The sequence below is a fragment of the Microcebus murinus genome, chromosome 24 (genome assembly GCF_040939455.1).
Source record: "Microcebus murinus isolate Inina chromosome 24, M.murinus_Inina_mat1.0, whole genome shotgun sequence".
Lineage (NCBI taxonomy): Eukaryota > Metazoa > Chordata > Mammalia > Primates > Cheirogaleidae > Microcebus > Microcebus murinus.
Window position 1 is genome coordinate 15,037,996 of NC_134127.1, and position 12,274 is coordinate 15,050,269.

Here is a 12,274-nt window from a genome sequence, read left to right on the forward strand (position 1 = left end):
CACTATTGGGTAATAAAGTTTATTTTAGAATAATTTAGATTTTTGAAAAGAGTTAAATGATACCTCAAGGTGGCTTTCATTTTCATTCTTTTATTATTAATGTAGAAGAGATATTCCATGTAATTGTCGTTTATTTTTCTTCTTGGGTTATTGTCTATTCATATTCATTGTTTATAAATCCCCAGGGTGGCTTTCTTTTGTGTGTGTGTGTGTGTGTGTGTGTGTGTGTGTGTGTGTGTGTGAATAAACCCTTTATACATAACATTTATTTACCATCTGTCTTTTCATATTTGATGTATATTCTTTCTTATAAGACTGCTCCCTACTTAAATTTGTCATCATATTCTTACAGTCAATCTCATCTTTAAGATGTGGAGTAGATAGTAACCTTGAAATATTCTTTTGCTATTTAAAAATAAAAACTTTGATATGTGTAAGAATAGTTGAAAATGTATAGAAAATGAAAAATAACATGATTTGTGAAACCAATAGCTCTGTGTTTAAGGAATCTGTCTGTCAGAAGGATTCTTGTAAGAAATGGGGACACCCATGTTGTGCCTGATGTCACTGATACTCAACCTTGGTAGCAAATAAGAACGAGGATCAATGGTTGAATCTGAAATCTGAATTGGAATATTACCTATGCCATTATCAAGGGCAAATATTGTAACTTCTCTGAATTGCAGTTTCTTTACATGTCCAATAGGATTACAATATGAATTTAAATAAGTATTATGAGGCTTAAAAATATTTTTTGTAAGATTCCTGGTACACAAAAAAACCTTCAACAAATGGTTTTTATTTTAAAATGCCAATTTTTAAAAAATATGCATTTTTCTTCTTTTATCCTCACAGCAGGTCCATGAGGGATACAGTAGTATTTTCTCCATTGTACAGGTTAGGAAACCAAGACTTAAAATACCCAAATATCTAGTCAGTATTACACAGCTAGGGAGTAGGGCAGCAGGGATTTGAACACAGGCAGGCAGTATCCTTTCAGAATATCAGCTCCTAACTACCACATAAAACTCCTAATCTCTATGTAAAACATTCACAATCTCATTTCTATGACTTTTTTTATCATGGTTTTCTCATGGCCAATGAGAATGCCAATCCCATTTTATGCTGTATAAATCCTACCCATTCTTCAAGGTCAACCTCACTTCTAGCATCTCCCTGAAGACTTTTTTTGGATAGTCATTTATCTCATTGCAGTAATTTTGCCCTTTCTTATATTTCCATAGTAGTTATCTAGAGCACTTTCATGCTACTTAGACGCTCAAATTACATTATGCCTATTTGGGTATATGCTTTAGGTATTTGGGTATATATGAACTTCCTGAGGACAGTAAATGTATTTTACTCTTGGTATTCCTTCCACACCTATAGTTCAATGAAACTCATATAGTAGATATGCTGACAACATTTACTATATGAGCAAGTAAAGATATTGAAGGCATTAGGTTAAAGCCAAAAATGTTTTTGAAAAGTAAGGAGAGGAAAATAACCAAAATATTAAATTATACTTTGAATAAAGTCAACATTTAAACAAAGTATGATAATTATATGACAAAAATTTCTTATTAGTTCGAACTACAAAGACTTAGTGTATTCCATGTTTATGCACATATATAACATTTTTCACTCAGAAAATTTAGCAAAAATCCCTAATTTTTATAATTGAAAATAACCAAACCAAATTATTGATGTTAGAATAAAATATTCTACTAGAAATTATTGATTATATACATACATATCTCACATATCACACACACACAAAGTAGACACATATAATCATTAGAAGCAATTCTGGAACAAAAAATTCAAAGTAACCTTTTTTACCTTTGGTCCTAAAGAAGGCAGCACTGATTTATCCACTTCCCTCCTTTACAACTGAAACCTAAAACCTTTATCTCATAATATTTCAGGGTCTGCCACATGAAGAAAGGAAATGACACATTTGTGTGTTGAAAACCTTTCTTAACAATGTCTTTCAATATCATGCTCATCAACGCAGAGGCTTGCAAAATCTAAATCTGTTGGATAACTCATTCCTCTTCCTATCTTGGCTGCTAAAAAAGAAAAAGAGAAGTGAAAAGGAAAAGAAACAAGGGTTGTTGAAACAACACACAGAATTCATGGCAGATTGATCTTTTCTTTTTGGGGGACTTATGTATGCCTTGTCTAACATTCATTAATTACCATTATTTCTTCTTTCGTATTATATAATGTTGGGGGGAAAATCCATGTTCAAGTGATTTGTATTTTTTCATCCTTTTCCCTTATAACTTTATCTGTAGCCTCAAACACAAAACACACAAGGAAAGGATATAATGCCTAGTTAGTAAAAGTAATGATCTAATAATGCACATGTTGGCTCTCTCTTTACGGATATTAGCATTATTTATCTTCTTGGCACCTAAGAAGTTGTTTATCTCCCCAGAAGTGTAGTGGAGGGAAGGGGTCGCAGGCATGGGGTCAGAGGAACAATGACTCACATAAAAAAAAAAAAATTCAACATTACATTACTGAGCTAACATTAATGTAACAACTGATACTTCTAGGAGAAGGCAATTAGTTTATATCTCATAGGTGCTTCTTGGGGCTATAAATAGAAAGGGTCATAGTTTCTACAAAAAGATGGCCAAAATTGCCACATGCACCATCTCTCAGAAGACAATATTCCTAGAAGAAAGAATGCAGAATGGTGCGCTGTGTTTGAGAGAGACAAGATAACCAGGTAACCATATCTCACAGCCCTTGTTAAGGTAACCACTAAAATGCTAATATAATAGTAATACAGGCATTAAAGCAAGCTGCAAACGTTCTAACCAGGCTGCTTTAAAACAAGGTAGAATCACAAGTTGATGCAGCCTGGACCAACATGAATGCTACTCGCCATTTCTTAGCCACAGTAGTTTAAGTGGTTTTGAATGTCCTCAAGTTCTCAGTAAAGAAGAACTGAAGACTAAGAACAGAACTTACCCTATTTCCTTTAGAATTACTTGTATCTACATGTTGTTTAAGAATACAATCCTTTGGGGGTTTTTACAAAGTCTGGCATTTAAGAACCCCTTCATATATTATCAAATTGGATACTCCTATCAATACTATGTGATTAGAAAAGTCAGATTCTAGGAATAACAAGCTGAGATATCGAGTTTTCAAAATTCTATCCTAATGACTTTTCTTTTTGTCAGAATGAGCTCCCTTTCTAGTATGTCTCTATAATATTGTTCTGTATATGTCTGTACTTCCACTCTGCTAATCAGTTCTCTTCTTGGTGACTGCCACATTCTTCATCTAATCTAATATATGCTATATATATTTATTATATACAGTTATGTATAGTTTTATATGTATGATAATGTATTGTGCAACATGGTATTACCTATTAGGCCTTACTCTGTGTAAGAACATCTTACCAAGGAACCACATAGAAAATGTTTAGTTCAAGCCAATGATTAATTGAAAGAACAAAAGCAATGTCTAAGGGATTGGGGCTTTACATTTGTCATTTCATTTATTTCACAGCAGCTTTCCCAGGTCATTTTCCTGATTAAGCAATTAATGCTTAGAAATAATAAGTAAATTTCTCAAAATCAGAGCTAGTATTCAAACTCATTCTGATTTCAAAATTTGGCAATATATATATATATTTTTTCTCAATATGAGGTAAGTGGATGTATTATCAGGGATCTATGAATTTGCCATCAGAAATGTTATATATAAAACTAACAACAAACCTGGGCACATTCTTGATCATCTGCATAATCAATCACCTTGCTAACAGTTAATGTGATTACATCCCAATGACTATTTTTGTTGTTGGATATATGTGTCTAGGGGAAAGGTCATCTTGTTCCTTCTGCCTTCCAATCCAACTTGATAGGGAAAAAGAAAAAGAAAAGAAATAGTCAAGAAACACTTGTGAAAGTCACGATGCAGTGACGTGGGCCCACTAAAAGACTGAGATTTAATCAAAGAACTGAATGTTTCTTATATGCGTTTGTCAATACCTTGTATGTAGTGCTTCAGTACTCAGAGAAGAACAACCAAGGAACATTCTATCATCTTTTTCTGAGTCACTGTCAACACTTATATATGGAAGTACTTTACGAAAGAACTGAATGTTTCCTAGGAGGGTTAGGCAATACGTTGCATGTAGTCCTTGAGTTCTCAGAGAAGAACAAGTCTATAACCAAGGGACAGTCTATCTCAGCATAAGTCACTCAAAACAGTTATAATATAGAACTTCTTTACGAAAGAACTTAATGTTTCTTACATGCGTTTGTCAATACCTTGTACATGGTGCTTCAGTTCTCAGAGAACAACAACAACATAGCAAGGAACTTTCTATCTTCTTTGTCCAAGTCACTCTAAACATTTATATACTGAAGTTCTTTATGAAAGAACTGTTTCTTATATGCGTTTGTCAATACCTTGTTAATAGTGCTTCAGTTCTCAGATAGAACAACCATATAAGGGAACATTCTATCATCTTTTTCTGAGTCACTGTGAACACTTAATATATGGAAGTACTTTACGAAAGAACTGAATGTTTCTTACATGTGGCTGTCAACACTTTGTACATAGTGCTTCTGTTTTCAGAGAAGAACAACTGTATAAGCAAGGAACATTCTATCTTCTTTGTCTGAGTCACTGTAAACACTTATATATGCGAGATCTTTACGAAAGAACTGAATGTTTCTTATATGCGTTTGTCAATGCCTTGTGCATAGTGCTTCAGTTCTCACAGGAGAACAAGTATATGAGCAAGGAGCATTCTATCTTCCTTGTCGGAGTCACAGTAAGCACTTACATACGGAAGTTCTTTACGAAAAAACTGAATGCTTCATATATGTGTTTGTGAATACCTTGTACACAGTGCTTCTGTTCTCAGAGAAGAACAACCATATAAGCAAGAAACATTCCATCTTCTTTGTCTGAGTCTCTGTCAACACTTACATATGGAAGTTCTTATGAATGAACTGAATGTTTCTTATATGCGTTTGTCAATACTTTGTACATAGTGCTTCAGTACTCAGAGAACAACCATATAAGCAAGGAACACTCTATCATCTCTGTCTGAGTCACTGTCAACAGTTATATAGAGAAGTTCTTTACCAAAGAACGGATGTTTATTATATGCGTTTGTCACTACCTTGTATAGTGCTTCTGTTCTCAGAGAAGATCAACCATATAAGCAAGGAACATTCTCTCATCTTTTTCTGAGTCACTGTCAACACTTATATATGGAAGTACTTTACGAAAGAAAGTACTGAATGTTTCCTATGAGGGTTAGGCAATACATTGTGTACGGTGCTTCACTTCTCAGACAAGAACAAGTGTATAGGCAAGGAACATTCTCTTTGTATAAGTCACTGTAAACAGATATATGTGGAACTTCTTTATGAAAGAACTGAATGTTTCTTACATGAGATTGTCAATACTTTGTACATAGTGCTTCTGTTCTCTGAGAAGAACAACCACATAAGCAAGGGACATTCTATCATCTTTTTCTTAGTTACTGTCAGCACATATATGGTAGTACTTTACCAAATAACTGAAGGTTCCTCATGAGGGTTAGCCAGTACATCGTATATAGCCCTTCAGTTCTCAGAGAAGAACAAGTGTATAAGGAAAGAACATTCTATCTCCTTTGTATAAGTCACTGTTAACAGTTATATATGGAAGTTCTTTATGAAAGAACTGAATGTTTCTTACATGCGATTGTTAATACCTTGTACACAGTGCTTCTGTTTTCAGAGAACAACCATATAAGCAAGGAACTTTCTATCTTCTTTGTCCAATCACTGTAAACACTTATATACTGAAGTTCTTTATGAAAGAACTGATTCTTTCTCATATGTGTTTGTTAATACATTGTTCACAGTACTTAAGTTCTCAGAGAAGAACAACCATATGTGCAAGGAAAATTCTATTTTCTTTGTCTGAGTCACTCTCAACACTGCTATATAGAAGTTCTTTATGAAAGAACTGAATGTTTCTTGTATGCATTTGTGAATACCTTGTATAAAGTCCTTCAATTCTCAGAAAAGAGCAACACATCATAGAATCCTCAATGTTTTCTGGAAACCAAATATTTTTGTATTTTTATAATAATTCACTCATTATTACACACAAGATTTTTATTTGAATAGTATAGAAGAATCATGCCTTTGGAACTTACAGTGTGACGTCAGGCAAGTTACTGGTTAGGTAGGGATAAGGAGGGAGAGGAGCGGATGGCACTAGGAGATGCTTTGTCTACAGTAAGAGGAAAAAATTGACCAGAGGGGGCTTCAAGAAGGAACAGATGCCATAACAAGAGGGTTTCCAAGGACTGAACAGATAGATGTTTGGTCTATGATGGGCGTCTCCCAGGACTGACCAACCACAAAGAGGTAGAGAAACCACAAATTGGAGATATGGCCACAAGGGGGTCTTTGGAGCATGCATAAAAGTAAAGTAGACAGTGTCCTCAAGTGATCTACCCTCATTAGCATAGTAAAAATCACACCTATCCACACAAGGATAGTTTACTAATGCCATGGCAGCCCTCAGAAATTACCCTATAAGGTCAGGAAAGGGGAAGGTTCCCGGTTCTGGAAATTCTCCACTCCTTTCCCAGAAAATTCATGAATATTACGCCCCCAGCTTAAGACATTATTAGGGATAGGCATAAAAGGACAGACCCTAACCCTGGGGGGCTTCTGTTCCTTATCATAGCAGTGTGCTCTCTACCAACTTTGAGAGTGTACTATACTTTCTATACTCTGTCTTTAAACTCAGGGTTATCTCTACTTGCAGAGATAGACTCATTCCTTCTTTGGAATGTACTTTTGTTATGCAATAAAGGCTGCTTCTGTGAATTGCTTTGTGCTTGTGATTGCTTCCTCTTACTGGCCCTGCTTGTGATTCTTCCAAGAAAGGAGTCAAAGAACCAAGGAACATACAAATCCGATACCTGATCTCAAACCTTACTCAAGACCTCAAGATATTACTTAAGCTCTGTTTTTCATCATTAAAGGACCTATTAGAAAAAGGACCTATTCTAAGAAGGACCCATTCTAAAAAAAGACCTATTAGAATTGAGTAAGTTCATATTGTTAAAACATGTATAACAGCGCTTTACATCCAGTAGTCCCTGTAAAAGTGTATTGTTAAATCCTAAATAGTAAATTAAAATATTAAAATTTGAAATTATAAAACAAACATTAAATCCTCTTCATTAATATTTTGTTTCTAAAAGAGCAATTCATTTCTTAGAAAATATTAACCCATCAACAAGATTTTTTCATCTTCAGTAACTGATTATTTAAGAATAGCTTTAGCATGCTATTTTACCCAATGAACACAATTGGAGAGTTCACTTTGATATAAGATGGGTAGTTACATTTTCTATTTTCTTATTTATTTGCCTCCCAATAGAATTTTTTTTGTCCTTCACAATTTAGCAATTTAAATCAGAGTTTAAATATTATAATAGTTGGAAATATTCTTATTATGTGTATCATCATGATTGATTTGCTTATGAATTCTAGTATTATAACATCATAGTAAAAATCATAGATTTCAGAGCCAAGCAATCAGGCCTCAAATCTTGGATCGATTACTTATCAACTATGTGACATTGGGTAAGTCATTTAACTTCACTGTGCCTCAATTTTCCTCATCTGTAAAACAATGATGAAAGAGTAAGCAATTTTATAGGTTTGTTGTGAAAATTAAATGAGTTTATAGTTGTACTTTCCCATAGTCAGTAATCATAAGTGTTAATTATCATTATTGGTATAGTTATAATAATTCTTGTTGTGATGTCATATTTTAATTTTGGTATCTATTTCTGGGTCTTTGATGTGTATATATGCTGTATATTTTGGTAGATATTGATTTCTTTGACATTGTCTATATTTCAAAAATATATTTACTAAAGATTTATTACTACTTTACCAACTTGATAGATATGTGAAATAAATATATTGAATAAATATAAAAATAAAACACTTCTGTGTTTAGGATTAAAATCTAGAAGGGACCTGTGGAGAACACTGCTATTAATAATACTTACCAGTAGTAGGTCCTTCTTTCTTTTCTGGGTGGAAATCACAATTTCTAACCCACTTGTAGGTCCATGCGACCATTCTGAACAATAAAATATGAATAGAAGTAAACTGAGTCACTTTTGGGTCAAGGCAATCAACAGTTCTAGTTCAGGTAGGAAGGAACACTAAAATCATATAATTATAAAACATGTTCAACAATGAATTATACATTGCAAAATAAACATATCAAAAAGAATATGCCATAACATGTAAAAATAACATTTAAATTAATATTAAAAAGTACTATTTCTTAGAATGATAATGTCTCATTTTAAATAAAATAGAACACCTTGAAATTTTAGAGAATTTTAGAAAATGTAATTAAGAATAATTTATAAAATTCAAATAAAATAAGTCCTATAGTTCTCTTAGAAATGTTTTTAAATACCTTTAAAATGAAATCAACTTTAAGATATTCATAGATTCTATGAAATAGAATGACCTTTTGTTCATAAATCTCATGCACTCAAATCATATTTTCTGTTATTTACGAAAACAAAAGGAAAATTGTGGAAATGTTATATGTGCATCTGTCATGGGATTTAATAAATGTTAAACTGATAAATGTTAATTAAAGACAAAAGATAGTGTATGTAGATTGTTTTCACTATGGATTCTTAATTTTTATTAAGTATTTTGTAAAAACCACCTCAGCATTACTGTTACAAACGAGAACTTTTATTTCAGAGAAGAAAAACAATGTATTTCTTTAATTCCTAGAGTTACTAGGTGACCTTGGTGGGTTCAAATCCAAGCCTAACCCCAGGATTTTCACTGTCATTTAGGTATTTTAAGTTTCATGAGGGTAGGGACTGGACCTTGGAATTTCCTATCTCTGTTTCACTTTTGAGCAGTAATACATCTGGAAAGTATTAGATGGAAGTAAACATTATCTGACCTTAGGTTAAAAGAACAGTGATCTAAACAATTAGCATACATTTATTGGTTTCCAGATATTAATGACATCCATTAGCTGATTTATTCATGCATGTGGTCATGATGGTGTTCATTTAACAATGGCTGTGAGGATCAAATCAAATCAGAAAACATATACAGGCCCTTTGTAAATTTAAATAGTACACAAAAATGTATGTTATAATTTTAACTATTTCTATGTAACTAACACATATAATGGTTATTGCCAGGTTAGTTGACACAGGGAACATTATGAAGAGGTCATTGGCAATCTGGTCAGAGCAAAACACGATCCATTATTGACTCTTATATAATAGGTAGAATTTCTATAATTGAGAATAGAATGAAAGCAGAAAAGTAAAGATACAAAGATAGCGAGTGAGAGAATATTTGATTTAAAAATGAAGTTGTGAAAAAAAATGTAATAATTAAATTTTAAAATACTGGTATGGAGAATCCAGGAAAAAATCATCAAAAATGTTAGGAGGAAAATAAAAATTTTCAAAGATGTAGTGCTTGCTGTGAAGATGTCTGACATTGATTCTGTAGCAAGCTAGGTAATCATGATTCTTTGTTATTCACCAAAAACATTTTCTAGATGCATAAAAATATCACCAGTTAATACTTTATCACTGTAGAATCTATAGTATATTTGAAAAAACACATTCTAAATGAAGAAAAGAATGAATTAAATATCTTATTTAAAATTATACAATTTTAAAATAAATTTTGATTAAATAATTATTTGATAATATTTTAATACTAAAATACCAAACTCTGATGCTGAGAATAAAATACCAGCTAGAGCTAGTGAGTCTTCAAGTTGAGAGAATTTCAATGTTAATAAATCAGGAGGTAAGAAAAAGGTGTATCATTACAATGAGGTAGTATCTCAGGATTGAAGCTAGTGAACCATTAGTCTTTCTACAAAATAGAATATTCTTACTATTTTAAATTTCTACTGAACATCAACCAGCATATTTTAATATTCATAAAACTGTTAGGTAAATATTTTTGAGCACTTTCCTATGTTGAATGCAAACTGAATCAAATCATATTAAATTTTATGTTATATCATAAGCTATGAGTAGAGCTTTGAAATATGAGAATATATTTTTTATTCTTGTTTGATATTAAAATATAGAAATAAAATATGTTAAGAAAAGTATTTTGACAGCTAATTTAATTTTTTCCTGCAATCCATTTTTTAACAATATTGATTCCTTCTGTGTAGTAATCTCGAATCTTCATAGAATTGATTGTAAATCTAACAAGCTGAAAAATTGCTGACTTTGAACTTGGGAGTAATAACATGACTAAAGTTAATAGCTGTGTATTTTACCATTGATATAATGATGTGCGTCACTATCAGAAATAAATACAAAGTGTCTTAAGTCAGAATGTGAATAGTAACTAGATTTGGCATGCACACCAATCTAAGCATATGCATGAATAACTGATGAACACAATTGAAAGATCCATAAATAAAACATCTATGTAATACTGACACTATATTAAACAAATTTTCTTTTTATCCAAGTGGGACAAAGAAATGTTTTGCAATAATTCTAAATTAGTAGCATAACAATCACCATTGTTTAAGATACAGAAACTTCAATTTTGGAATAAATAGTAAAATGAATACTTTTTCATAATTCAACATAAAATAAATAGGTCAACTCAAGATTAGTTATCTATACCTGCAACTACTCTTAAACACAAATAATCCATCTGTCCTCTTACTGTAATACCATATTTCATGTTTTCATTTAATTTTGAAAGTGATAAAGACTTTAAATTGCTTCTTTCACATTTCACTAATGCCTTTCAAATATTTGGGACACCTATGTGCAACTTAACAACAATTTGCATGTGATTTACTCTAATTTGGTAATAACTTTTATAAATAATTTTACTGCTATGATTAAAAAGATCACAATTCATGTGTCTACATTCTAGATATGAATGAGTAAAGTTTTAAAATATAATTCTATAATATTTCAGAGGACGGATCTTCATTTAAAAATGTTAGACAGACAACATGGGACATACCTTAGTATCGGGTAGTTGGAATTGAGAATGAATGAATGAGTCAAAAGTTTACCCAAGACCAATCACAAGTTCTTTTACCTTTGTAGCAGCTGTTGGTCTTTTAACTTTCTCCAATTTATTTAATATTAGTCTCTACCATTCCTGACCATCCAGGAAACAAATTTTAACAGTTAGAACTACTTGATCACTCGCAATTTCAACCAATTTTCCTTTATTTTTCCTTTATCTTTTGAGTGTCTGCCCTTCAAATCTCCAATTTTATTCAAACCTTTGATGTAAGTTCTGGGCTCCTATTCCAGGGCCAGTCAAGGACACACAGATGTCTCAGGGGACTGCACTACAAATTCATTATTTCCAATTTGACTGAGCCCTCATAACATGCCAATATTTTTACCTGTCATCATTCTATCTTCTCAGTATCTAATCTAAGCTTTTGGAGGTCTCTTCAGGCCCCAATCAAACTTTCCTTTCCTTTCCTTTATATTCAGCAAAATATCTAATTTCATGCCTCCCTGAGAAAAATGAGATTAAAAAGCTTGACCTTCTTCCAGTTACTGACTTCGACATGCACATTTACCTAGATGTGTTTTCATCAGGTTTGCTCCCAACATCAGAGACTTTCTCCCTACAGTCCCTGCTGTTCAAAAATAATAGGTTAGGTTATGAAGTATGAAGTGTCCGATTTCCTTAAGTACTAAGTTTGACATTTCGCTTTGACACTTCTTGTTTTATTTTTATTGTGAAGGTACATCCTCAGTCTTTAAAATGTGTGTTTCGGTTTAGGATTATCTTTCACATTTTTAAGAGCAGTTTTTGTGAAACCATGGATACATCAAAAATTTGTGTTATTTTCAAATATGAGTTCTGTCATGGAAACAATGCAATGCAGACAGCTTGAAATATCAATGAAGTGTTTGAGAAGGATGTAGCTAATGAACGCACAGTATCTTGATGGTTTGAAAAGTTCTAGCCTGGTGATTTTAATCTTGAAAATGAGCCACGTGGGTGACCTGAGACCAAGTGGATAATGATGAGCTGAAAGCTGTAGTGGAAGTGAATCCATCTCAACCTCTGTGCTAATCAGCAGCAAGTTCTGATGTTACTATTCCAACAATATTGGACCATTCGAAACAAATGGGCACAATAAAGAAGTTGGATAGATGGGTTCCACATGAATTAAACAAGTGTCAGAAGATAAA

General features: G+C 32.5%; 1 protein-coding gene across 2 annotated transcripts in view; it reads right to left on the minus strand.

The window, feature by feature from the left end:
- The window catches only part of MSR1 (macrophage scavenger receptor 1), a 234,633-nt gene that overhangs the window by 69,372 nt on the left and 152,987 nt on the right, over positions 1-12,274 (minus strand). For both annotated transcript variants that reach the window (XM_012760365.3, XM_020282524.2), the window contains exon 2: positions 1,843-1,894. The gene's annotated coding sequence lies outside the window, so the exon portion shown is untranslated. The remainder of the gene's footprint in view (positions 1-1,842; positions 1,895-12,274) is intronic.